General features: G+C 36.0%; 1 protein-coding gene across 5 annotated transcripts in view; it reads left to right on the plus strand.

The window, feature by feature from the left end:
* Nucleotides 1–27,169, plus strand: part of PPARG (peroxisome proliferator activated receptor gamma) — a 143,095-nt gene that overhangs the window by 24,440 nt on the left and 91,486 nt on the right. For 2 of the 5 annotated variants that reach the window (XM_032841688.1, XM_032841686.1), the window contains exon 2: nt 16,380–16,450. The exons of the other annotated variants lie outside the window; for them this stretch is intronic. The gene's annotated coding sequence lies outside the window, so the exon portion shown is untranslated. The remainder of the gene's footprint in view (nt 1–16,379; nt 16,451–27,169) is intronic. 5 annotated transcript variants of the gene reach the window in all.

Here is a 27,169-nt window from a genome sequence, read left to right on the forward strand (position 1 = left end):
CTGGGAAAGTGAATGGAAAAAGGATATTCGTACCCTGTATGTTTAAGGAATAAATTTTCCTTTATAGGGAAGGCAGTAGGGAAACATACCTGTCAGGTTGCCTGAGTACAATGATGAAGTGCTGGAAAGAACCCCTTAACTCTGACCCCACCCCACTGGCTGTCATTCCCCTCTAAAATTATATTTGTCATTTGAAAGTTTGAAGTCCACTTTCAAAATGCCAATATTCCTAGCAGAGTTAGTTCTTTAAATCACTGTCACCAAAAAATGGAGAAGTTAGTTCCTAGTTTCCTTGCTACCTGAAAACAAGGCCTTTAGAGAATAGACAACACATGTGGGAGTTTAAAAAGAGGTGATCTGGACAAGGAAAAATAAAATAAAAGTGATTCATGTTCCAGTTTCCCCATAAACCAGCTTCTATGAAACCAAATAGGAAAATAACCATTGGAACTAGCAGTGGTAGGAAAGGATAGATACCCCCATACATGCCTTTATTTTTCTCTTAAAGATCAATACAAGTCTTCCTTGAACCATTTTTTTCCCTCAAAGAAAACAAGTTGTTATTCCCCAGCATCAACATTCCTAGGAAATGTTCTCAAAATTAAGGTTATGAGTTAGTAGTTGGCAATCAAATATCTGAATATAACTTCTTGTTATGTCTTTTTATTTTCTCTGTGATGCTAGACAAATGATCTAGTGTCTCCATGAGTTCTTCCAGACATTTAAAGTAGCTTCCTAGTATATTGAAATGAGGGGAACCTTTCAGTCATATCAGAAAAATGTATACTGAAATATAAATAATGCTTAATGCTTTTGCAGATCCACAGATCATAAAACAACACGTGCTTTATTTTTTTTTTAATTTTTTGCTCAAAAATTGTTATGGTAAGCCAAGACATCTCTGATAGAAGTAGAATATTACTAACTATGACAAAATCAAGTTCATTAATTCTTTGAGTCAGCTGCTAGGTAGTGTTTAACAGTTAGGATTGGGCTAACCTCATGCCCATGACTGAGCACATTGCTTTCTTGTTCACTTTTTCCACAGTGTTGCAGAAGTCGGAATCTAAAGCAGAGAATCTCGGAGTCCTACCTTACTAAACTTTTTTTTTTTTTTATGTTCCTTTCTATCAGTTGGTAATTACTGGTGTAAACAAGTTTTTGATTGCATGTGGAAAAGTGCTTAAATTTTTTCCCCTTGCTTTATGTAGTGGATAGAGTTTATGAAAGAGAGCAAACATGAATGGTGTATATATAGATGAAGAAAATACTTTAATAAATTATTTGCGTATGTCAAAATCCAGAAGAGTGAAGAAAATACCCAGGTATTTGCCAATGCAGGATTACTACATGTTTTCCTAAAGTATTTGGAACTAATTAGAAAGATCCCAGCTTTATTTAAAGATAATATAAAATATTTTTAAACTTTCCTTTTAATGAGGTCCAGATTCGTTGGTATTTAGGACTAGAGCAGAACAATGTCTATAAAAATATAGATTATTAGTTTCTTGAACCAGGTACTAATCGAGTTTCATTTATCTTCCTGTCTCCAGCATCTAGCACAGTATTTAGTACACATTCAGTAAATGTTTTAAAAAGGATGAAGAAATCATTGGTGCCTGGGTGGCTCAGTTGGTGAAGCATCTGCCTTCGGCTCAGGTAGTGATCCAGGGTCCTGGGATCAAGTACCGCATCGGACTCCCTGTTCCATGGGGGAGCCTGCTTCTCCCTCTGCCTCTCTCTCTGTCTCTCATGAATAAATAGAACTTTTTTTTTTTTTAAATAAAAAAAAGGATGAAGAAATCATCTCAGGCGGTGGTTCTCAAGTGTGGTCCTTGGACCAGCAGCATCAGCATTATCTGGGAATTTGGTAGAAATGTAAATTCTCAGGCCACACCCAGACCTACTGAGTCAGAAACTCTGGGGATGTGTTTTCACAGGCTCTCCAGGGGATTCTGATGGATGCTGTTTTGGAACCCCCTTGTTCTTGCATCCCATATAATGGCCTGGCCCTGTTGATCAGTGCACTTAGTTTGGATTATTTTTAGTAGGCCTTACCCTTGCCTATAGTTAAGTTCTTTGCTGTATTCTCCCTATTGATAGACTCATTGGGATCATCCCATAAAATTAACCCCTTTGGCTTGGCATTGTATTACTTAAAGAAGTTCAGTGTTGTCAGTAAGCTTGTGTCATGAGAAGCTAGCCAGCTCACTTGTAGTCTGAGCATCATTGGTTCTTCTTACCTTAGAATGGTTGCTAGGAATCCTGAGCCTCCAGGATCAAAGACAAAACTTTGGGACTGGATTTTATAAGATGACCAAGGATGAGTCACCCCTAGAGGATCCATGTTAAACAGACTTACAAGATATGGGTGTAAGCTCCAATTCTGGTTTAGTAAAAGTAGAAAATTCACATTTCCTTGTGAATATTAGTGATAGTTTTTTTTTTAATTCTAAAATTCTTTAGTTCTGGAATTAAAGAAACGTGTACTCCTATATTTCTGATGTCACTGTGATTGAATTCAGGGTGCTTAAAAAGCAGTTGGGCAGTATATCACACTCTGAGATGTTATACCTCTACTTCCGGAACATTTCCTGAAGACGTGAAGGATATAGGGAAAGCAATATACCCGAAGACTTTCATAAAAGCAAATTTTATAGGAACCAATATTTGGAAGTAACTTAAATATTCAATAACAAAAGAATAGTTAAGTAAATTATGGTATGATTACTATGTGGAATATCATATAATCATTAGTGACAATTTAGAAATGGTAATAAATCTGAAAAATATTAACTAAAGAAGTAGCATAAAAGTGTGCACTATTGATTGCAACCTTATATAAATATATGTATATCAAAAAATCTGGAAGGGAAGGAATATCTAAAACTTATGACAGTTATATTAAGTAGTGAGACTATGGAGGGCTTTTAAAAATTTTTATATTTTTCTCTCTTTCCCAAAGTTCAGCCAGTAATATAAAATTATTTCTGAAACTAAAAACATATGTTTATAGCTTTTCTGTTTTTTAGTATGTCTTTAATTCTGATTAGTAAAAATCAAGACAAAGAGTTGATTAAACATTGAGAATCCTCTACCTATATCCTGAAAGCCATTGACGATAACATAAGGTACCACGTGAATTCTTTTTGGTTATACCCAATTTTATTTCGTACTTAATTTTATTTCACATATTGGACTTCTCTGTACTCTTTGTTTGACTAACCTCTTTTGGGGAGGAGAAAAATATCCCATCTCTGTTACAGTCTCTTAATTTTCTCATTCATACATCAGATTTGATTTTGTTTATTTCTTTGAGCCTACACTCCCTATTTGATCTTTAGCATACACTGACAAACAGAACTTTTAAAAAATAGTTTCTGGAATTATTTTGATTTAAAGCCACCTTTTAAAATTTTTTTCTTAAAAAATATGTATGTCTTTTTTTTATAAAAATAAATGATTCTATGGTAGGGTAGTTATTGATAGCAAGGGAATTCAGGTTTCTAAAACTCTAGTCAGACTTCTGAGTGAACACTGTAAAAGGCATATTTTTAATATATAACATATTTAATATACTATGTAAATATACATACACAGAGAAATACATATTTATATACACATATGTGCGCACGCACACACCTAAACGGAGCAGTAACCTTTGAATTAATTAATTTTTCCTTTTTTCTGTTGCCTTGTTCTAGAAATCCCAAAGGGAAAATTAAGTGGTTTTGCCTTTGACCCAGGTCACAGGTTACATTTTTCTTGTCACTTTCTTTGGAACTTCTTTTGAGAAGTTTATATCAGCTTGATGTCTTTAGAATAACCATTATCTGAATGAAAACAGAGTTTTAAAAACTTCTAGAAATTTTTTGTCAGGGATATTGAATATTTCTCTCTTCTTTCTGCCTCCTCCATTTCTGCTGATTTAGTCCTCAATTTGTTCAACACGTATCTATTGAGCTCCTCCTTTGTGCCAAGACTATTTTAGAGAAGAAGGATAAAGCAATGAACAAATTCCATCTCCCCTGGAGTTTACAATTATTGTTAACTAGATTTAACAAGAAGAGTAGTGGGAGAGGTGATATCTAAGAGAAGCCCACAGTTTAGGCCCTTCCCCTGTGGCAAGACAGCATTGCTGGACCAACACAGAGTCGGTGGCTATCTTTGAGTTGGTTGTGAATAGGGGAGAACCTGCATCCTTGAATATTTTTCCTGGATCCCTTATTACTATATTAAGTTATATGTATGTATTGTGTGTTATGTATAATGTTATATTACATTACTTTGTGTCTTTCTCAGTAACAAATTTACTAACAAAGGAGCTAGAGTGCTTCTTTTGTTAATAAGGTATTACTATTATTGAAAATCCAAAGGACAAAGTGATTATTTACTTTGCAGAAGGATTATTTATTTTATGTTCTCACAGTGACTATATGTAAAGGTGAACTATGCAAGTGAATTGTAACCCCATTTCCAAAATATTATTTATACTTAATAGAAATATAAAATGAAGTTCATTAGGACTATCTGGTTAAAATTAAATACAAAAACCAACAACACTCTTTTTCCCCCTGGGAAATAAAGTTAGCTACTTTTCTTTAAAAGCCTGTGAAGAACTTTTACATATTTAGAATATAATATTTGAGTAAAGGGAAATCCAGATATTATTTCAAATGTGCCTCCTTTGGTCAAATTACTTATTACAGCTATTTTCAAATTCCATATTCACATACAAATTGTCTCCCATTTTAGTTCTGATGTTACAGTGACAGAAAATATTTTATTGACCACTTAAAAATAAGTTCTGAACCACGTGACAGTTTGGGGAATCATGAGACGAATACACTTTGTATTTATGTGAAGTACAGTTAATCCATTCATATGTAGACTAACATGGCAAAGTAGAGTGGGGTTTACTTCAGATATAACCAAAATTCTCCAGTTTTGCAGATTTTACTATAGTTTATTCAATTTCACAAACTCCACAGGCATTTAATGAATGACTGCTTGCTTCAATACTAGATATTCTTACATAGGAAGGACAATCTGCCAACTTGGAAGCATGGCCAGAGGGTCAGACTAATACTTCTCAGTCTTGAGAGCACACCACGCTGGGTCGGTAAACCAGCATCTAGCACTAGGGAGGCAAATTACCACAGCTCAGTAAAAGCTGAGAAAATAACTAAGCAGGTTAACACAGCATATTGGTTTGGTGTGCGTCTTTAGGCCATGCACATGATTCATTCTGTGTAATTCACTGTGTCTGCTGGAACCATCTAGGATCCTGACAAAGCACCATACAGACACACAATTAATTTGTCTTTATTATGCACATGAAGTTTTTAAAGGTGAGGTTGATTTCCTTTGTCATACAACACATGTGTAAAATATTTATACTCGCCACCAGCTTTCGAATTCAGAAAATGCGAACTAATTTTAATCTCAGCTGAAGTAAAACAATTACAAGACAGATCTACCCTGAAATGTGATTTAATGTGTTCCATATTCTGGATTACACATTTTATTTGCTGATTCTTTGCTGTCATGTCCTATAATTTTTCTGCACAAATTCTGTGTACCAAGCAAAATTGTTAATTCAGAGGACAGAAATGATGTTGTAGTTCTTATTCCTCTTATATACGTATGTACTACATACCTTTCCTAATTCATGGTCTATAGTGTAGGGAACTGGGTGTATTATCAATGCTTTATAAATACTTCTAAAATTAATTTCCCTAATTATAGCCTGTAGCACGGGGGGGCTGGGTGCATCCAAAGTACTTTATAAATAATTTTAAACTTGATTTGATACTGAGGACAAGTTTATGCTTTTTTAGGGTCACTTGTATGGGATTCTCAGTGCTACTATTCTCTACATATTAAAGGAATTCCCTCAGTTACACTCTAAAATGTTAATTTGTGGGGCGCATGGGTGGCTCAGTGAGTTAAAGCCTCTGCTTCAGCTCAGGTCATGATCCCAGGGTCCTGGGATCGAGCCCCGCATTGCATCGGGCTCTCTGCTCCTCAGGGAGCCTACTTCCTCCTCTCTCTCTCTGCCTGCCTCTTTGCCTACTTATGATCTCTGTCTGTCAAATAAATAAATAAAATCTTTAAAAAAAAAAGAAAGTCTTAAAAAGATAAAATGTTAATTTGTATTTTATTTAACATTTTTAATGATACATAATGATTTGAAATTAATGCCAGAAGAGATTTCCATTTTACTATTCTAAAGCAGGCAAAATGGGATATGAAAAGGGGGAAAAAATGTTAATTATAGACTTCAGCATTCTATGTTGGATCTTTTAGTTGTTCTGGTCAGAAAAACAGGTTTTAAATGGCCTAAGGGCCAGAGCACTGTTTTACATTCCTGTTTGGAGGCTTCCAACGGCAACTGTAACAGATTCTATTTAGTACTACAACTGGAGAAAAGCTCTTAATAATGTACAATAGAAAATGTCATTTAGACTTATTACTCAGGCATAAAATAAGGAGGTTCCTTTCCAGATATTTTGTGAAGTATTAGATTAAGCACCATCAAGTTTTGGCCTATTAATTTGTTTATAATATACAAAATAATTTAATCATTCTATTTCCTATATGAATCACAAGTACTATCATCATCATTATTTAACAGTTAATCGCCTTTCACAAGGCAGATAGGGGTTTATGAGCAACTTTAAATCAAAATGCCAAAGAAACTGATTTACATATAAAAAGAAGAGCAAATAGAGGAACCTTTTCTTATATGGCCTTGTAACATCTCTGCCCACCCCCTCTTCTCCGCAGTCCTTCATCTGTGGATGTAGAAGGAAGATAGGAGTCTCAGAGCCAAAGATCAATGCAGGGAATTTGCACCCAATCCAGCTTTGGGCAGCCTGCCATTATCCTTCTGCAGCCACACCTGTTCACCTCCCACTAGGGCAAAGAAGGGCCCGACAGACAATACCAGAGAGAAGCAAAATGGTAGGGAGGGTAGAGCCTGATAAAATGAAAGATGAAGAACTGAAATGGGTTTGAAGCTTTCTCTCATTAACGATCCAGACTTCAGTTTCCTTATTTTGTTATTCATTTGTATATGGCTGGACACAGAGGATTGCACACATGTTCAACTATGTTCTAGGCACAAAGGGAGACAGGAAGAAGGAGATTATAATCTACATGAATCAAAATGGGGTAAAATTCAAACATAGAACTTATATGATTAAAAGCTAGAAAATAAAATAAGTAAGACAGAAAACAAATGCAACAAAAATTCACAGAATGGTGGATCAGTGTGGAGTGGACGGTATACCCTGAAAAAACCATGTAGAGAAGGGAGGGTTTAAACTAGACTGGAGAAGTTAGGAGATCGAGAGTGTAACTTCATGGGGGGGGAATAAACCTAAAAAATATACAGAAAAAGAAACAAGGGAACTAAAGTACGATTCCTTTAATATGAAATATCCAGAATAGGCAAATCCATAGAGAAAGAAAGCAGATTAGTGGTTGCCAGGGCCTGGGGGGCAGGGGGAAAGGGGAGGGACTGCTTAATGGGTACAGGATTTCCTTTTGAGGTGATTAAAATGTTTTGGAACTAGATAGAGGTGCTGGTTGCACAGCTTGAAGAATGTGCTTAATACCACTGAGTTGTGCACTTTAAAATAGTTAATTTTGTGTTCTGTTAATTTTGCCCCATAAAACAACAACAACAACAAAACAAAAAGTTTAGGGTTTGAGGCAGCCTAAAAGGAGGGGAAAGGAATTTCCAGTGTAAGAAAACAAAGCCTGGAATAGTGCGTAAGCATGGATTGAGGGAAACTCTGCCGAGATCGACGCATTTGAAGTGAATGTAGCACGTGTATGTGAGTAGGAGAAATATGGCTGGAGACAGAGATTTTAGGTCAGATGAGAAAGGGTCTGGAATGCAGGCAAAGGAGTGTGGGTTTTATCTTATAAGGAGTGGTGAGATTCCAGGTCTTGAGAAAAAGAGTGAGATGATTTAATCAGGAGATTAATTTGGCAGTAGTGTGCAGGGAAAACAGGAGGCTATCGCAACATCTGGACATAAAATGAGGAGGGCCTGTAGGAACAAAGAGGTAGGGAAAATGAGACCAATCTGCTAAGAAACCCTCCGTTTCTGGCTTGGTACAAGGTAAGTGCAAATTGGAGGATACATATTAGAAATTTTATATTGTCATAACATGCAAACCCATCATTTTGCATTCTACTGAAGTAGCCACTATGGATTGAAAAGTTCCTTCACCTCCGAGTTACAGCACCACTGCCCTAAAGAACAAATGGACTAGACTTTGTGACTGAGTCTTATGGGGCAGTCCTCAGCCACGGACTCATTTTTATGGCATGTTTACTATGTGTCACACACTGTGCTAGCCACTGGGACTGTTGCAGTAAGCAAGACAGACAGGTCCTTTCCCTTATGGAGCTTCCTGCGTCATAGACAGCTCTTTGTCACAGGATTGCTAGAAATTAAAGGGAGGCATGCTTCCGCTCAGCGTGAGGAAAGGATTCCTGTTGCTGCAGTTGGGAAGGCTGCCTTGTGAGAAAGTGGATACTTTGTCAGTAGAGACATTCATGTGGAATTTGAATGGCCGTCAGTCAAGGAGTCCTGTCTGATAGGACAAATGAACTAGACGTTTTATAGGGATACCGTAGCAATTCCCTAGTTTGTAATATTAACTTCATAGACTTATTTCTTTTGCTATTGACTATATTGGAAAACCAGTGTCTGCTAAGTGTCTGGACATTTTCGTCAAGACCCGTAATTACATTTCCCTAAATTTGAATGCGCGTTCAATTTTAAGCATATCCGTACGGTTAGTTCCATAGTTCTTTTTTTTTTAAGATTTTATTTTTATTTATTTGACAGAGACACAGCGAGAGAGGGAACACAAGTAGGGGGAGTGGGAGAGGGAGAAGCAGGCTTCCCGATGAGCAGGGAGCCCAATGCAGAACTCCATTCCAGAACCCTGGGATCATGACCTGAGCTGAAGGCAGACACTTAACGACTGAGCCATCCAGGCACCCCCCCCCACCATAGTTCTTTTTAAAGAAAATATTGTTCTGATGGGTTCTCAGCCATCATTTAATTCCACCTTTAATATTTGTGGTAAGTTCCTCTTCCAAGTGATGTTTTTTACAAGTAATGCAATATCTACAGAAGCGAGTTATCTAAATCACAGTCACACTGCTGATCTTAAAATCATTTGTTCTTCCTCCTGTGATGTATTGCTGTGGTTGAACAAGACCAGCCCTGACTACCCATTTTGGTAATGTCTTCAGTATTCCATTTTGCTGTGGGTGAAAGTTCAAATAACTTTTATTATTCATTGTTTTTACTTAGTTATTACAGTCTTCCAACTGTTATTGTTAACATTTAGCAGCTGGAATTTTCACAGATTAATTGCACTTTGGAGGATCCAGAGGACTGACTCCCACAGGAGTGATATTCTCACTGGATTTTGGGGAAAATTCTGGAGTGCTTTTAAGTAAGGGACATTATAGTCATAAGGATTTTTTTAGTGGTTATGGTATCAGATGAAGAAAAAGTTTAGCTGCAGAAGAAGAAAAATCGTTTTTCTTCAAGTCTATTAGAATATTTTGTTAAAATAGCCCATTTTCACTAAAATATTTATAAAAATTTAAATTGTGTCTAGAACAGTATCTAATATGTTGTGAGTACTCAGTAAATATTTATTGAGTATTGTTCATTGAATGTGGAGTTATGGTGGACAAAACACTTCGAGTAGAAAAATTATATGAGCATAGGCACCAAAGTAGGGAAAATATGAGTTTAGATTAAAGCAGAGATAGTCTCCTTAAGGTAGAATTTTTATGTAATTATCAATGTAAAAACTTTGGTGGTTTCTTAATTTCTATACAGTATATAAAATACCAATGATGATGACTTCTGATGCTTATATCTAAAATGAATAGCTGAGCTTAAATGTAAAAAGTTATTACCCATGACTAATCTGGATTTTCGAGGTCTCCTGGCTGTACCCTCAGTTCCTGTTCTAGCTCTTCTTCTAACTTCCTCTTTCCCATTGTCCCTCTCCTCCTCACCTCCCTCATTTTTGGTGTTTCTTACATTCTCTTTTTTTCTTCTTTTTTTTCTGTTTCTGTTCTCTCCCTCGATGGCTGTTTTCCGTTTTTCTTTCTGTTTCCCAGTTCCTAGTATCTCTCTCTTTGGTTGGGTCTCTAATATGGAAATTAAATGTACTTTTATCTACTAGTCAAATGATGAAGTAGGGATGTTCTCTGAATTTAACATGAACAAAATGTTCATGTTTATGAACATGTTTATGTTGCTCTTTCTGAGGTGAAATGAAATTTGTTATCACTTATACATGGACTCCAATGGATTTTATAAAAGATTTTTGAATCACTAATCTTCAAACTGCGAGAAGGGGTTCAATGGACCTTGATTTGTAAATCTAGTAAAACATAGTAGCTTGTTGAGGTAACTCCTATTTGTCTCTAACAACCTTAGTTTCATCTCTTTTTTCCAAATGGTAGATATACCAGATATATCACGTGATCCTTCAGGATCTATTTTTTAAAAATTATTTTTATTAATATATAATGTATTATTAGCCCCAGGGGTACAGGTCTGTTGATATTCAGGCTTACACACTTCCCAGCACTCACCATAGCGCATACCCTCCCCAATGTCCATAACCCAACCTCCTTCTCCCTACCTCCCAACCCCCCAGCAACACTCAGTTTGTTTCATGAGATTAAGAGTCTCTTATCATTCGTCTCCCTCCTGATCCCATCCTGTTTCATTTCTCCCCTCCCTGCCCCCCCCACGGCCCCCTGCCCTGCCTCTCAGATTCCTCATATCAGAGATCATATGATGATTGTCCTTCTCTGATTGACTTATTTCACTCAGCGTAATACTCTCTAGTTCATCCACATTTGTTATGTCTTCATATATGCCATTACACAAGAGCTGGAACTTTTGTCTGTTTTGTTCATTCTTTATGCTCGGTGCCCAGAACACTGCTAACAAGTATCAGATGCTCAATGAATGATTGTCGTTTTTTTATTTCAAATCTACTGTCTCATTCTACTTCTAATCCTAAATAGCTATCATGACTTTTTGGAGTAATATTGCCACTAGGATAATTTATTTTATATTTGATTTATAAATGTAACCATATGATTTCACCTTTAGAGAATGCTTTCTCTCTGTTCAGTCTACCCTTTACTCCACAGCTTAAATCTTTCGCCAAAATGTCATTTAACTATCCTTCTAAAGGACTGTTCTTTAATTATCTCAAGCACCAAAAAAAGTAATCTAGCTATTGATAGTAATATTTAATATTTGTTGAGTACTTATTAGGCTCTATTTTAAGCATCGCCTACATTATCTCGTTTTATTCTTCAAACAACCATAGAAAGTACACACTATTATCTCTCTTTTGCAGATGAAGAAATAAGCATAGAGAGGCAAAAATAACCTTCCAGGTGATAAAATGAGGATTTGAACTCAGGCAGTTTGAATACAGCCACCCTGTCTTACACTCTTTAACAAAAGCCTAATTTTGCAGTATTTAACTTGCTAGAGAAAGAGATGTCTATACTGTACCAACACCGCTACCACCATTCCACACATAACAGTTAGATCTACAGAAGTATAACCATATTCAGGTGTAACCATGGATTAGATCTAAACTTTAAGTTGTTCAGGTCCACTGCATCAGTTTATGTGTTTAGTAAATGCTAAGAAACTGGAAGTACTTATTCTTGTTACTTGTGACAAGGTGAATCATGTGACCAAATCTTTAACTTACATTCAGTAATTCCACCATCACTTAAAACCACCACTGTTAAGAGATTGTTCAGTTCCATTTTTCTCTCCCTCTTAGATTCCTCTTAATCAAAATCAAGCCTCTTTTTTTTTCTTTTCTTTCTTTTTTTTTTTTTTTGGTCATCCCAGGATAGAGAGGTAAATTCAATAGCAAATTTTGTATGGCTAGTGTAAAAATCTAGGGAAGGATACAGTTGGCCCTTCATCAGCTGTTTAGGGGGGAGGATAGTGAGAAATTTAGTTTGATGGGATTAAAAATTAGTCATTTGAGTGTGTTCATATACTTTCACTTTCCCCCAATCCACCAAAGAGAATCTTCTTTTGATAATACAACACCCTCTTCCCTTGCCCTTAGAAAAGTTGATCTTACAAGGTCATTTCCTAGTTTTTGTGAGGAAGTGCTGGAGAATAAGTAGAAAGGGACTGAATGTCTGAATGTGAAAAGCTGGAGGACATGATAAAGTGCTGAAAAGAGGAGGCAGAGGGAGAGTTTATAAATTTATTGGGCTGGGAGTAGAGAAAATGTTTAGTGAGGGGTTTGGGTGAAGGAGACATTTTGGAGAGTGTGGTATATGAAAAAAATTGAAGGGATGTAGGGAAAAGGGATATGAGAAGGGTTGCTTGTTATTATGAACTGACTGTTCTATAACATGTTTTGAGGGACCTGAGTGGAGAATAGAATTCCTTTTGATCTTGCAAGGACTGAGGAGCAGCCCAGTTATGTGTTGAGTTGTGTTTCTTTCCTTCTTTAGTTGGGGAAAATGGGTAGTCAGCTTGGGTGGTGTTGAGCTTGAGGTTCCCGAAGAACCTCAGGTAGGGGTGTCCGAAAAAAAGTTGGAAATGCAGAATTAGAACACTTGCGAGAATAGTTGTAGTTGCTGATAAAGATTTGTGAGCTATAAGCAAGCAGATTTTATGGGTAAGAGTGAACCAGGAAAGAACTTTCAGGACACATAAGATAAAAGAGCTCAGAAAGAAGAGGTACCAAGAAGAGGCGCTGAAATCATAGTCATGTGACAGGATAAGAACTAGGAGAAACTGGTCTCCAGGCAAATAAAGAAGGAGACCATTTCAGTGGTAAAGGATGGACAAAATACCAAACACTGCAGAAGACCAATGTGCTGAAGCCAGCTCAGACCGGCTTGTGAAAGTGAGCTGTTAAAATTTTCAGGGTTTCTGAGAGCCCATTATTATCCATGGCCATTATTTAAAATACAATGGTTAATAAATAAATAAATAAATAAATAAATAAATAAATAAATAAAAATACAATGGTGTATACTTGCAATTATACAAGTTACGTTTAAAAAAAAAAAAAAAAGGCAATAAACACACCTCAGACATCACTTCCTAATTGTTTTACATTGTTGTGTTCCTGTCGATTGTGTCTGAATGGTAGAAATGCAATGTGGCCTGAGCCCCTGCTCCAGCGCTGCCCACCCCAGCACTCTGTGACGTCACATCAGTAGCCTCTGCTCAATCCCGGGGGGAGTATTGATACCACAGAAACTGGCAAACACTGCAAATCGGGGCATTTTCACCTGTAAGGAGAACCACTTGTTAAACATTTATCAGCACAGATTTGGATAAATAGAGTGAAAATCAAGAAAAGTCTAAAGAATTTAGCAAGAAGGAAACAGTGTATAAATTTTGCCTTAGTGTCAGTAGAAAGGTGGGCAATAACCACAGTAAAGTGGGTTGAGGAGTGAAATAATAGGAAGTGAAGACACATTTTCAAATTGAGTTAAGGCAGATTTTTTTTTTATTAGTTACCCTACAGTACATCGTTAGGTTTTGATGTAGTGTTCCACAATTCATTGTTTGCGTATAACACCCAGTGTTATTATTGATTTTTGTTTTAGGTGTTGGGCCACAGAATATATACAATGCTTATGTACCTTATTAATCTCCAAAAAAGGAATAATGTGAGCAAATTTGCTTTATGGTGGAAACCTCTCTGTTGGAAAGTCTTAAGGAACTAGTTATCTACAAAACATGTTTTGGGAAATGCTGCTGTAGTATTTAGCAAATAAGATGATATTCGTTGTAAGTTTGAGTGAGATAAATATTTCTGTTATTAAAGTTTCTTAGTGTTCTAAAGGAACAATGTCAAGAAGGGCTGTTGCATTTTGTTGAGTCTTTTTTTGCATTGTTTGCGATAATCATCTGGTTTCTTTTAAAACTTGACCTAGTACTCTGACACGTTATTTAATAAGTATTCTGGAGGTAAATCTTTGCCTGAAGTAAATCCAGCCTGATTGTGATGGTTTGTTCTTTCAGTATATGATTGAATTTTCTCACTAGCATTTTATTTATAACTTTAAATCAGTAATACTAAGTAGAACTGGTATTTTTCTCTTCATTTTCTGTTAGGTTTTAACATCAATATCATGCTACTTTTGAAAAAATTGGTTGCTGTATTTTTTTCTATTCATAAACAATTTTAACAAGAAAATTATCTCTTCCTTGAAAGTTAGAAAAAAATAATCGAGAAAATTATCTAGGCCCAGAGCTTTTTGGGGAAGTAATTCTTTGATAAATTTTCAGTGGCTTTCATTGCTAATTATTTTTCTATTTCTTAAGGCAACTTTTGCCATTTCTACCATTTCAGACAAATTAGTTTGAGTAAATTGCCCCTTGGTCTGCATTATTATCTACTTACATCTGAGAAACAATTTTTAGCAGAACGTAAAAAGTTGGATGAGTAGGTATGAACGGCCCCTGTCTCATGTGGGTTGTGTTAAAATGTCAGGGGTTCAGATTTGAAAGAAGCCAATTGGCGAATGGGAATGAGTAGAAGGATTCATAATCTAATGAATATAAACCAAGCTGTGTTTAACTGACCGGATGGAGAATGTGAAAGAATCCTTGGTATACATTACCCCTAGAACCGCTCTTGTTTCTTCTCTACTGTAGCTAATGTTTGGAAACTGCTCCTTCTCTGTGTGGTACAGTGCAATTCTGAGCGGGTACAGAAAGGAGATTACTTATCTTAGTTATAGGAAGGGTTTGGGGAAAGATTATAGAATCCCGTCTGTCTCTGAAAGCTGCAGGAGCCAGCCCAGTTTTCTGTTCCATCTAACTCTTAGGACCACGAGCTAAGAATACTTATCTTTACTTTTTTCTTGTTTTTAATGAATGCATATGTATTTCAAAGGGAAATTGGGACCAGTGTCAAGGAAAGCTAGTATGATTTACTCTTAACTTGGAGTCAGCATTCTTTAATTTTTTTCAGATAGAAATTTTGTTCCCATTTTTCTTTATTAATATTCTTTCCTTTTTCCTCCCATATACTTAAGCCCTTTTTAGTTTAATTAAATGTAAAAAAAGAAAAAAACCCTCAAAGTGATAATCCATTAGAGATAAAAGTTGTTCCTCATGTGTTATACATATTATATGCAATGAATAGTTTTGGTGTGGATATTCCTTTCGTTTTTGACTAACAAATGAGAGAGGATTTATGTAAATTGGTCTGATACAGGTTGGTAATCAGTCAGAAAACAAAACGTACCGGTCTAAAATACTGACGGGTCAGAGTTTTCTGTAGAAGAATAGGTCTCATTCTGAAAACAAATAATTACTTTATTATTAGTGTTGAGTCTGTGTTAAGAGAAGTACTAAATAATGCTAGAGAAACAACAACAAAAAATTCATGGCTATAGTTTATATTCTTTCATGTTAGAAATAACAAAATGGGAAAACATTTTATACTCATAATCCACTACTTTGATGTTATATATTGGGTAATAGGATAGTTTTTGCAAGTTCCAAGTTTGCAAAGCTGTAGAATTAAAAAAGAAAAAAATTGGAATTTTGTAGGTTAGATTGTGTAGTTCATTGGGTCTGGAAGTTCGGGCTATTAAGGCCCTGATGATAAGGCTTTTGGCACTAGATGCTGTTTTGTCTTTATGGAATGTACAGCTATTCTCAGATCCCTGAGACCTTCGTAAGAGCCAAGGATATGAATCCTGAGACCTTTGGCACATTTGCTTGAATACTTTGCTCTCTGGGTCTTCCTTTTAAAAATCTTCACATGGAATATGCTACGTCTACTGTCCCTAAATGGTTGTGATACATGATTATACTTTTACTGTAGGCTTAATAGCCATGTGCCATCTAGAATGAGGTTCTGTATTTTAATAATAGCATATTCGCTATGTATAACTTTTAGCAAACACCTGTCTTTTGAGATTATTAATCTTTTTAAGATCTAGTTTTTCTGAAGTCTGTCCAGTAATGTAGGTGTCATTATTAATTTGATGTAAAAGATGGATGAGATAAAGAACCTTAACTCATGATCAGTGACAGAGTAGGAATGTAGGTAAAGTAAACCTAATACATGTCTCTTTAAGAAGATTCTCCAGCCCTGTGTGATTTACAGTTGGTAGTCTGTTGGTTACTTCTAGAGAATATTAAAATAAAGGAAAACAAACATTCCAAATGAAATCTAATAGAAAAAATAAATTTATTTCTTCCTTACATTTTGGCAGCCTAGTTGTCTAAAAATTTTGAGTATGTGTATATCAAATGTTTTGTTTTTAATTTTTTTTTTTTAATTGTTCAGATTTGAAAGAAGCCAACTCTAAGCCAGTATATAAGAAGGCCATTTTCTCAAACAAGAGTCGCCCTTTCACGGTAGGTAAATGCAGAATTTATTTTACTAAATTGGTATTTTAAAGCATCGTTTTAAAAGAACATGCAAATTCTTCATAGTATTTTGTTGTAAAATTTCTTAGAGAGCTTATTTTGGCTATCAGAATACTTTCTGCTGTGTAATTTACCAGTCAGTTGAAGGAGAACATAATAATGTATTTGTGTAAGACAAAACAAAGATAAGAGAGTGACCTAGAAGTTGAAAAATAACTTAGATCCTTAGAATTAAGTCTCAAGTACAAGTATATTATTTTAGGTTCCTGTGATACTTACAATTAAATTGAGATAAAAATAAAAATACCTTGCCTGGTTCCCTCTAAGCCATGCAGCCATGATCCTTGCTCACAAAGGAGAAAGTAGTTTCAGTATCCAATACTAATACACATATTTTTTTTAATTTGGGGAGTTAAAATATGATACTACAGTTATTTATTTTATTGCTCACATTTTTCCATCTCCCAGTGGCCAAAGCTGAAAGAATTTGAGCAATAATATAAATGACCATAGTATTGGATTATAACTCCCCAAATAAAATATATATACATTATTCCACACTGATATAAATGACTGAATCAATAAATAAATGTGCAGTTAAATATATGCAGTTTTTGTATATTAATTATACCTCAGTAAAGCTGTTAAAAAAGAAAAAGACTGAGGAACTACCCTAGATTTGGAGGAGAATAAGAAGACATGGCAGCTAAACGCAATGTGGGATCCTGGATTGGATCCCAGAACTGAGAAAGGGCATTAGTGGAAAAACTGATGAAGTCCAAAGAAAGTAGTTTATAATATTGTGCCAATGTTAATTTATTAGTTTTGATCATTGTACTGTGGTTGTAATAGGTCAACAGCCAGAGAAGCCAAGTGAGGGGTACATGGGAGTGTTCTGTCTTTGCAACTTTTCTGTAACCCTCAAATTATTTTGAAATAAAAAGTTCTTTAAAAGTCCCAGTGGAGTCCCTAAATAATCATTTTCATTAGATTTTCATTGATTTATAGGGCAAGTTTCTATTTATCTGCACATCTTAAAACAGAGAGAAGCAGGGGCATTCTTTTCATCAAGGGTACTCTTTGAGTTGTGTTTCTTAATCCTAGCCATATACACTGCAGTCCCTACCTCCACAAGTTCAGTCTCCACTTAATATTTCAGACAGTTACTTCCAGTCCCCTAGAAGACCTGTGTGTGGGAAATGCCATGAGGCTCTGCCTCCTCGGGAACCATCTCTTAGCAAGTTTTTAGTTGGTGATGATCAGGGTCTGATTTGAATTTTCAAACCCAAACTGTGAGACTGTTCAGATCTCATTAATAATCTCTTGGCCCACCAATCTTCAATACCCAAGGCAACATCTGAACTTAGAATTAGGAGAAGTAGAAGTCTTACAGTTGAATGGTGAAAATGAGGGAAGATCATACTGTTTTTAGTCTGGGAATTCAGTGAGTACAAGTACTACTAAAGGAACTTTGATTCTTAAAGAAAATCAACAGCAGCATTAAGTTTGCTTAAAAAATCAGTGTAACTTTAGAAAAACCCGAAGCCATTTCAAATCGAAAGATCAACTTCTTGTTAGGCAAAGTAAGGGGCTGGTATATACTTTGGCATCCAAACGTGAATGTTTGGTCTGAATCCAAGCATTTGGGCATAAAAATGAAATGCTAAGTATTAGGAATTCCTCTATGAAGTTTTTTATTTTTTGCAGGCAACTCTTGTGTGTTCAACCAGTTTCATGAACTACAGTGTTTTACACAGTTCAAGGGAAACAAGAAAAAACAAGTTTGTACCTAGAGCAGTGAAATTCCTAGAGACAGCAGGCAGCATGGTGGCTGGCAGGGGCTGGGAGGAGGGACGGATGGGGAACTAGTTTTTCATGGGGACTGGGTTTTACTTTGGAAAGATGAAAAAGTTCTGGAGATGGTGGATGGTGGTGCTGGTTGAACAATGTGTGAATGTACTCAGTGCCACTGAACTGTACATTTAAAGGTGGTTAACATGGTAAATTTTTATGTTGTATATATTTCACCACAATTTTTCTGAAAAGCAAAAAAGAAATAATGGAAGTTTCCAGCAGTTAGCCTTCCACCTCTTTGCCAGGGTGTCCAGCTGTGAGGAGAATCTCTGCTCAAGAGCTTTTATCCTGAGGAATTTTTTATTTTGTTATTAATCTAGAGATGATTCCCTGGGCATCATTTAGCAACGGGCTGTTTAAATGGCCCCTCTCTCATCAATTGTGCATGTAAAAAGAAGTCTGGTACACAGGACACAGTAGAGCTGGGTCGTAGAGAGAGTTGGTTGTGGGGTTAATTTATAACTAAGACAAATGAATCTATAAAAAGAAGAAAAGCCCCATAAGAAATATGTTAACTGATGGTAAGGGGGAAAAAAGGGCTTAGATAAAAGATATCTGAACTTGTTTGGTCCCCGTGATTTTATGGCTGAGGAATTCAATTAGAGGTGTACTGGGTGGAGCAAATCACAATTCTGTAAATTACTAATAGGACACAACGATCTTTATCGTTTTCTGTATGTGCTCACATGCATAGTTCAGTCCTGCCCTCTGTGAATGAACTCTCTGCAGAGCTATACTGCTGTGTACAAATGCAGGGCTTCAGGATTGGAACATAGATAATGTTTGGTTGTAAAACCTAAAAGGCGGTAGGTGGCTCATTTAGAAATAAAATGAGGAATGAGGACACATTACTTTTGCTTTGGAGGAGTTTTGGATATTGGGTTTGTTTCACTTTGCATGAAATTCTTTTAAGTCATTTGTGGTTTGAATATTTGAAGGGAAGGGTCGTTTTAGAATAACGATATAGAGAAAATTTTAAGAAACAAAATTACATGTTTAAAATGTACTACAGTGAACAGGAAAAAGATTAGGGGTGATTGTCTTTTCTTTCCTTTTTTAAAAGACTTTATTCATTTACTTGACAAAGAGAGAGAACAAGTAGGCATAGTGGCAGGTGGGGAGAGGGAGAAGCAGTCTCTCCACTGAGCAGGCAGCCCAATGCTCGGCTTGATGCGGAGCTTGATGCAGGGCTTGATCCCAGGACCCTGGAATTGTGACCTGAGCCAAAGGCAGATGCTTAACTGACTGAGCCACCCAGGCACCCCTTGTCTTTGCTTTTCATTCTAAACCTTCATTTGAGGGTTAAGTGTCATAGTAACTGACATGAAGTAGAGATTGTAGGTTTTAACTGCAATACAGTTTACTGTATTTTTTATATCAAATAAGCAATGTAATAATAATGATACAGATCATTTAAAGAAAAAAATTATCTATAATCTTAATATTATTTTTCAAACTATTCTACAAATTGCCTTCCAGTTCTTGGTAAGCATACACACATATTTTTATATGTCTATGTAATATTTGATACATTGTTATCCCTTGACCCTCAATGTCTGTGCAATTAAGCGATTGTATTAAATGATTTCTAAATTCTGTTTCATTCAAAACAATGTTTTAGAACCTAGCTTTGTCGAAATTATACAATATTTTGTGAAAAAAGTGTATGTCAACCACAGTGGGTACTATCTTTACTTAAAAATGTTAGGCACAGCTGTAAAATGTTGAGAGTTAAATTCTTAAAAATTAAGCCTGAAAGTAAAGCTTCTGTGGTATAAAGACTCTGAATTAAACTTCAGAATGCATCGTAGGTTTGATTATTTGAGATTCTTGAGTAATAAATCAAATGAAGCCCTGTTCTCAAGTAATTTTAATAAAACCTACTGCACAAATAGGTCTGATAACAGGATACAAAAGATTACTTTTGACAGTTACTTAATTCTCATTTATATCCTGCACTTTCATTCTCAAAAAATACTTTTTTTTTAAAGGTTTTATTTATTTGGCAGAGATCACAAGTAGGCAGAGAGGCAGGCAGAGAGAGAGGGGGAAGCAGGCTCCCTGCTCAGCAGGGAACCCGATACGGGGGCTCAATCCCAGGACCCTGGGATCATGACCTGAGCCAAAGGCAGAGGCTTTAACCCACTGAGCCACCCTCAAAAAATATTTTTAATCTTTTCATAGTTTCTTTATTTTAATATTTCCATCAACTAAGACCATTTAAAATCATTGATTTTGGCACCTAGTTAGGAAAAAAACATACATGTCTTCATCATCTCCCCTTCCACAGTGTTTTTGCCTTAAAAAAAAAAATTCTTGATTATCTGGACACTTTCAACAACTCATATGTTACAAATAATGTACATAAATTTTACCACAGTATCATGTAAGAGGTCAGTAATTAGAAGCCATTATTATTCCATGAAACATAAAGTGAAGCAACTCGGTTACTCAAATTTTTTTCTTTATACTGATGAACTCCTTGTCCTTCAATCCAGATCCTGTGATATGAAATCATTTAAATTACTAAAAGTTTGATATTTTTAACCTTTTATACTCTCAGTAGACAGGACATAGGAAATTTAGTGACGTAAACATCTTTAATAATCTTTAAAAGTCATAAGACTTGGTAGCTGGGACAAAAAACAATTAAGTATAAATTTCAGGGAAATACCATAATGGCATGACTTTTGTTTTCTTTTGTCAGCAAGCCACATGGCTTTCCTCTCAAACTCAAGGAATACGCCGTGCAGGCTCCTTTTATGATTTTGGTTTCTTCTGCATCACAGAAATATATGTTTTCCTAAGTTTACTCACTATAATTTGTGATTGCTATTTTTCTTATCTGTGAAGGAAGTACAACAGCTCCCACTGGGGAAATACAATGTTAAGTCAATCCTAAAATAAGAAATCTAAGGGAAAGGTCACATCCTAATAACTTGTGCAAATCTAAATTCCCATGGAGGTTTAAAATTATTTTGTAGGAGTAGAGTATTAACAATGTGTTGTTGAACTTCTTCCAGATAGTGTCGTAAAATTGAGAGTACTTTTGTGTCCAGAAGTGACTATTGACGTATAAATATAATTGAGAAGAACTGATGTTTTTTAGCAATCTATTTTGAGTATCCAGAGAAATCTAGCATAACTACAAGATCATGAAACTTTTTTTTGTTGTTGTTGCTTTCACTGGAAATATAAGGTGTATCATTCAGCAAGTATTTTAATAATTACGTACATACAATGAAGATGATTTTTCCTACTGCTATAGAGAAGTTTAATACTCAACTTTTTACCAACACTGATCTCTGGTTATACTTTAGAAGAACCCTAACTGTGTCATTCCAAAGAATATCATTGTTTTGAGAGTCGGGACACCTGGGTTGTAATCTTTCCTCTTCTGTTAATTGGCAATTTCTTAAAAACTTGGGACCTCAATTTCCTTATCTATTAAGTGGGAGATGTTTATTGTGAGGATCAAGTAAGATCAGATATATAAAGGGCTTAGAAAATTCTTACAGAACTATATGTCTTTAAGGGATGACTATAATTCTTGCCTTTAATTTTTATCTTTTCCAAATGAAATCAAAATAGGCAGAGGACAGGTAACTTATTCCATCCCACTCAACCTAAGAGCTACCAGGACACCCTAATCAGCACCCCACTCACTGACCAAATCCAGATCATTTTTTTAAAAGTGTGGGATTTGAGTGCAAGTCACTCCCTTACTCTGTAATACTACACAAGAATTACATTTTGCCACCAGGATGATTGTTTCCTAGCACATACTAATTTTTTTTTTTTTTTAAGATGTGTGGTTGGCGCACATCTTCATTCCTTAATCTGTACTTTCTTATTACCAGTTAAAGTGGAACAGAGTGAGGTTTTTGCCTTTTGACCTGCTGCTATTTCTTTCCTTAATGGTGATTATGTGTTTTCTGTAATTTAAGGATTTATAGGAACATACTTGGTTGTCCTCCCTGCTGGGGCCCATTCAGTAGCAGGAGCTATTTGTTGAAATTATTGAGATGTTTCTGCATTTAGGTATTTCAATTTCAGACCCCACAATAATATATTGCCACATAATAAGAAATAATAAAATAACTTTATTTTAAAGAGTAAATGCTTCTCTGTGTGATAGGAGTTTAAAGAATTTCTGCAACTATTTAATATATTTTTAAAATACCTTTGTTCAAGAAAAACTTTAAGCCCCTTCATTGTTTTAGTTTGTTTTTTAAATTTTATTTTTAAGCACCAATATGAAAAGGGTGACACATAACGGATCTGTATTCTACCACATTTTACCAGAAAAAGTGCTTGCTAGAAGCAATCACACTTCTAAAAATGTAGTGCCTCTGTGTCTGACAAAATAGACTAACTGCCTTTAAGTTTACATCCTTTTAAAGAACAACTGACCTGGGATGTGTTGGTGGCGGGAGTGTGTTGGAGGGACTTGACTTTCAACCTTAAGCAAAACATGAAAGTTATAAAAAATGCTGCCAAGTTGTGTTCTCAATATATGTACTAACTATTTTTATCCAACCGAATTTGAAATAAAAGTAATAACAACAGCAAGTAAGTATCTAAGAAGAATGCTTTTTTTTGTACACTTCTCCTCCCCAGTTGCAAATGTGGTGGGGGAAAAAATCTTCCTTTGTATAGATCTCCTGATTGCTGCTACTCTAGTTTTGCTTTTCCAACCTTTTTATTTCCATTGATGTTGATTTAGTTCAGATTATCCTAATTTCTCACCTGAGTAATGGCAAGTTATCTGACTCAACATTTTACTGTTTGCATCTCACCCTCCCAAGTTGACAGTTATCTTTCTAATGCTGTTTGTTTACATTTCACCCTCCTTTCAAAGAGCATTAGAATCTTTGTGTTCAGCCTCAGCCTGCCCCCTCAGCGTATCCTCTCCATTGGCTGCCGCAAGTATTAGAGTTCAGCCACACCAGACTGCTCAATGTTCTGGTTCGGTTGATGGCTGGAATATACCAATTACTGTATCATACTGTAACAGATTTTATAGTCCGTTTTAGGAGTGAGCTTCCTGAGAGCAGAGACCATCTTTGGGCTATCCCTAGTGATTAATAAAATTCTTAGCAAATATTATGCAAGTAATGAAACGATAATGTAATTGAAATTAAATAATGCACATATACTTTTATTTCTGCTAATTAGACATAGTATTATTAGAAGTCTTGCCTAAATGTTATTTTAAAATTTACCAAATAGAGATGCAAAGCATGTACAAAACTGAATTACTTTAAAAGAATTTCTGTGACATGGACACCTGGGTGGCTCAGTGGGTTAAGCCTCTGCCTTCTGCTCAGGTCATGATCCCAGGGTCCTGGGATAGAGCCCTGAGCATCAGACTCTCTGCTCAGCGGGGAGCCTGTTTCCCCCTCTCTCTCTCTGCCTGCCTCTCTGCCTGCTTGTGATCTCTGTCAAATAAATAAATAAAAAGAATTTCTGTGACATGTATATGCATTTATGATTTTATAGATTTAACATTTACACAGCATTTTTCTTTTTGCACATGTTGTAAACCCATGCATAAAAGTGCATAAGTACCTCATCAGCTACCTTTTACCTGTATAATTCAATTCACAGACTAGTGATGGACTTTCAGTGTTCAGTTGCATCTGAAGCAGGGCTTCCAAGTCAGGTAAAGGGCTGGGACAGGTTTTTTGTTTGTTTGTTTGTTTTTTAGTAACATATAATGTATGTTTCAGGGGTGCAGGTCTGTGATCCAGCAGTCTTACATAATTCACAGCACTCACCATAGCACATGCCCTCCCCAGTGTAGGACAGTTATTTATCATGAGATTTATGTATGTATGCATTTTTTCTTAAGATTTTATTTATTTATTTGACAGAGGGAGACACTGCAAGAGAGGGAACAAAAGCAGGGGCAGAGGGAGAGGGAGAAGCAGGCTCCCTGCTGAGCAGGGAGCCCGATGTGAGGCTCGATGTGGGGCTCGATCCCAGGACCCTGGGATCATGACCTGAGCCGAAGGCAGACGCTCAATGACTGAGCCACCCAGGGACCCCTTATTTATTTAGTTTTTGGAAGATTGTATTTACCTGTTTAAGAGAACACACACACAGGGGGAGGGGCAGAAGCAGAGAGAGAAGCAAACTCTTTGCTGAGCACGGAGCCCGACTCAGGGCTTGATCCCTAGACTCCAGGATTACAACTTGAGCTGAAAGCAGACACTTAACTGAGCCACCCAAGTGCCCTTATATGTATTATTTATTAAAACAAGTTATTTATTGAACTACTTTTATATACACAGCACTCTTCTAGACAAAACAGAGATGAAATAGTCCTTGCTTACAGTCTTGTTTCAAAGACATTACCTACACATACCACATGAAAGAATTAAATAACAGAACCAGGCAATGTGTGATTGAGGAAAAACATGGAGTAAAAATCTGTGGAATAAAATATATATGCAAAGCTGGAATAGTGCGTTGTTGTTTCCTAACAACTTACTTCCACCTGGAAGTAAGAATATGGATATGTGAGAAGGAAGAAGCTGGAAATTGTAAACATGAGGAGCCTCATGGGGTAAGAAAGTCAAGATATTGGTGGGCATGCTATACTGGAGAATCAGTGGGAAGTACACATCCGGAGCAAAGGGGCTATATTTGGCAGGGCACAAATGTTGGACTGAGGAAACTGGGCTTTGTCTAGGAGGCATTGGGAACTTGAAGATTTAGAAATAGGGAAGAAGTAAGACAGAAGTTCTCTGTGGAAGGGACAAGTGAAAGATATTTTGATAACTTCTAAGATTTGGTGACTAAATAAGAAATGAAGATGATGAAAGACAAAAGGGTCAAAGATGAACTTTTGGCTGATACACAGAGAGATAAAATTTTAAAAGAAATAGAGAAGAGGAACTCCTCTGGGGGAAGAAAGATGCACCTGCTTTTAGACTTGTTCAATTTGAAGTGAAGGTGGGATATCTAAGAAATGTCCCAGAGGGATGTGTGAAGATAGGGGATGAGCCTCATTTCAGGCAGTGGAAGTAGTCTGTTGATTTGAGTGTCTTTGTCATAGAGGGAAGCTGAGGTCTGCAGAACCGACACACAGGTTAAGTTTGAAAGATGAGAGAGAGGACAGACTGGGATCATTGATGCCAAATGAAGAGAGTTTTATGAAAAGGAAAGGAAAACAACACTTAGTATCCCTTAGGTACCTGGCATTACAGTAATAAGTTGACATATATAATCTTACTTAGTCCTCAAAATTACTCAATAAAGTAGGAATTAGGATTATCCCTTTTTACAGGCATGTAAAGTAAAGTTTAGCTGGCTCCATGACTTGGCTGAGAGCCAGCACAGGGTGAAATCTGTATTGAAATGGAGATCTTTCTGACTCCCAAGCTCACATTTTTTTTTTTTTAACTGAAATAAAATGTAAAATGACAATGAAAAGTCAGGAAGAATGAAGAAAGGAATAATGCCATTAACAGTTACAAGGAGGAGACTGTCATTTAAGATTAGGGTTTAAGTCTAGTAGTAGGAAGGGGTATTTCAGTGAGCTGTGTGGGTTAGTGGGTGGTGTGTGAATGAAGGGAGTGATTTCAGACCACTGGGAATTTGGCCAACAAGTAGGACAGGTCTTCTGGAGCAGCTGAGTCAAGTAAAGTTAAGAAGAGAGCACACCAGTGGGGAGGAAAAGTGCAGGGGTGAGGTCTCAAGATAGCCATTAAAGGGAAACAGACCCTGAGAGAAAAGACTGCTTCCACTAAATTTGGAAGAAAGGAGAATGAGTTTAAATGTGATCACTTACCCAGTAGGTAAAGAGAGGTATCAGTAAGCATAGGTTTATCAAAGCACTAGCTATGAAGATATTTCTGACATTATAGCTTACTTGGAAGAAAAGCTCATTAAAATAAAGACATAGCAGCCAAGTGACCTCTTCCACCATCATATGTTAGACAAATTAGGTTAAGTTAGATCAATTGATCTTTATAGGCCCTTCTAGTACTTAATTTTCTATGCATGTAGAATGGGGCAGCCTTGATCTATGCACAGATACAGCAGTCATATAGCTTTATAACAAAAAGAATTTGCAGGAACAACAAAAATAAAAGAAATTTTTAGAATTTTAGGTCTACAAGTCAAAATTTCTGGAAGTATCTTCCCCTCCCCTATTAAAAAGTATTAAAATATCTGAGTGTATTGCTAACTGTAAACTCTTGAAGACAAGGAATGCATCCTGTTCTCTGATGTGTCCTGAGAGCACAAGGCCTGCTACACTCATAAGTATTGCTCAACCAATACTTATTAAATGAATGAAAGCTGAATTACAAAATGCAGTACAGGCTTCCTATAATACTCTTTCCTTGTTTTTTCTTTTTGATTCTTATCAGTCACCCCCATGACAATTTGGAAACATGATATGTAAGACAGTCATGTACCTGCATTGTTTTTGTGTCATTGTAATTGTTTTTTTTAATTGTCATTTAATTGTTTTTCATTTGGTTACTCAGTTGATTTCTTGTTAAAAAGGAACTATACTTGGGGAATTGACTGACAGTTAATGGAAATATCAGGATTTTTCAAAATTATCTTTTGTAGTAACTTAAAAATTAATTAGTATCCTAGTTTCCCATCTTTTGTTAACTTAAATTTTACCAAGAACGTTTCTTTTCTGAAAAAGGAAATTGTGTTTTATGTTATGAAGGAAAAGTGATTTAGGAAAAAACCAGAAATCCGTTTCTGAAAAATTTAGTGATGTTAATGTAATAAAAAGAAAGCCACAAGAAGTCATCCCAAATTAGTAATGCTTCCCGTCTTAAACACATGATTTCAGTTGTCCCCAGGCTTGCTAAAGGTTATAAA

Source organism: Lontra canadensis, unplaced genomic scaffold, assembly GCF_010015895.1.
Source record: "Lontra canadensis isolate GAN:19392208 unplaced genomic scaffold, GSC_riverotter_1.0 scaffold124, whole genome shotgun sequence".
Lineage (NCBI taxonomy): Eukaryota > Metazoa > Chordata > Mammalia > Carnivora > Mustelidae > Lontra > Lontra canadensis.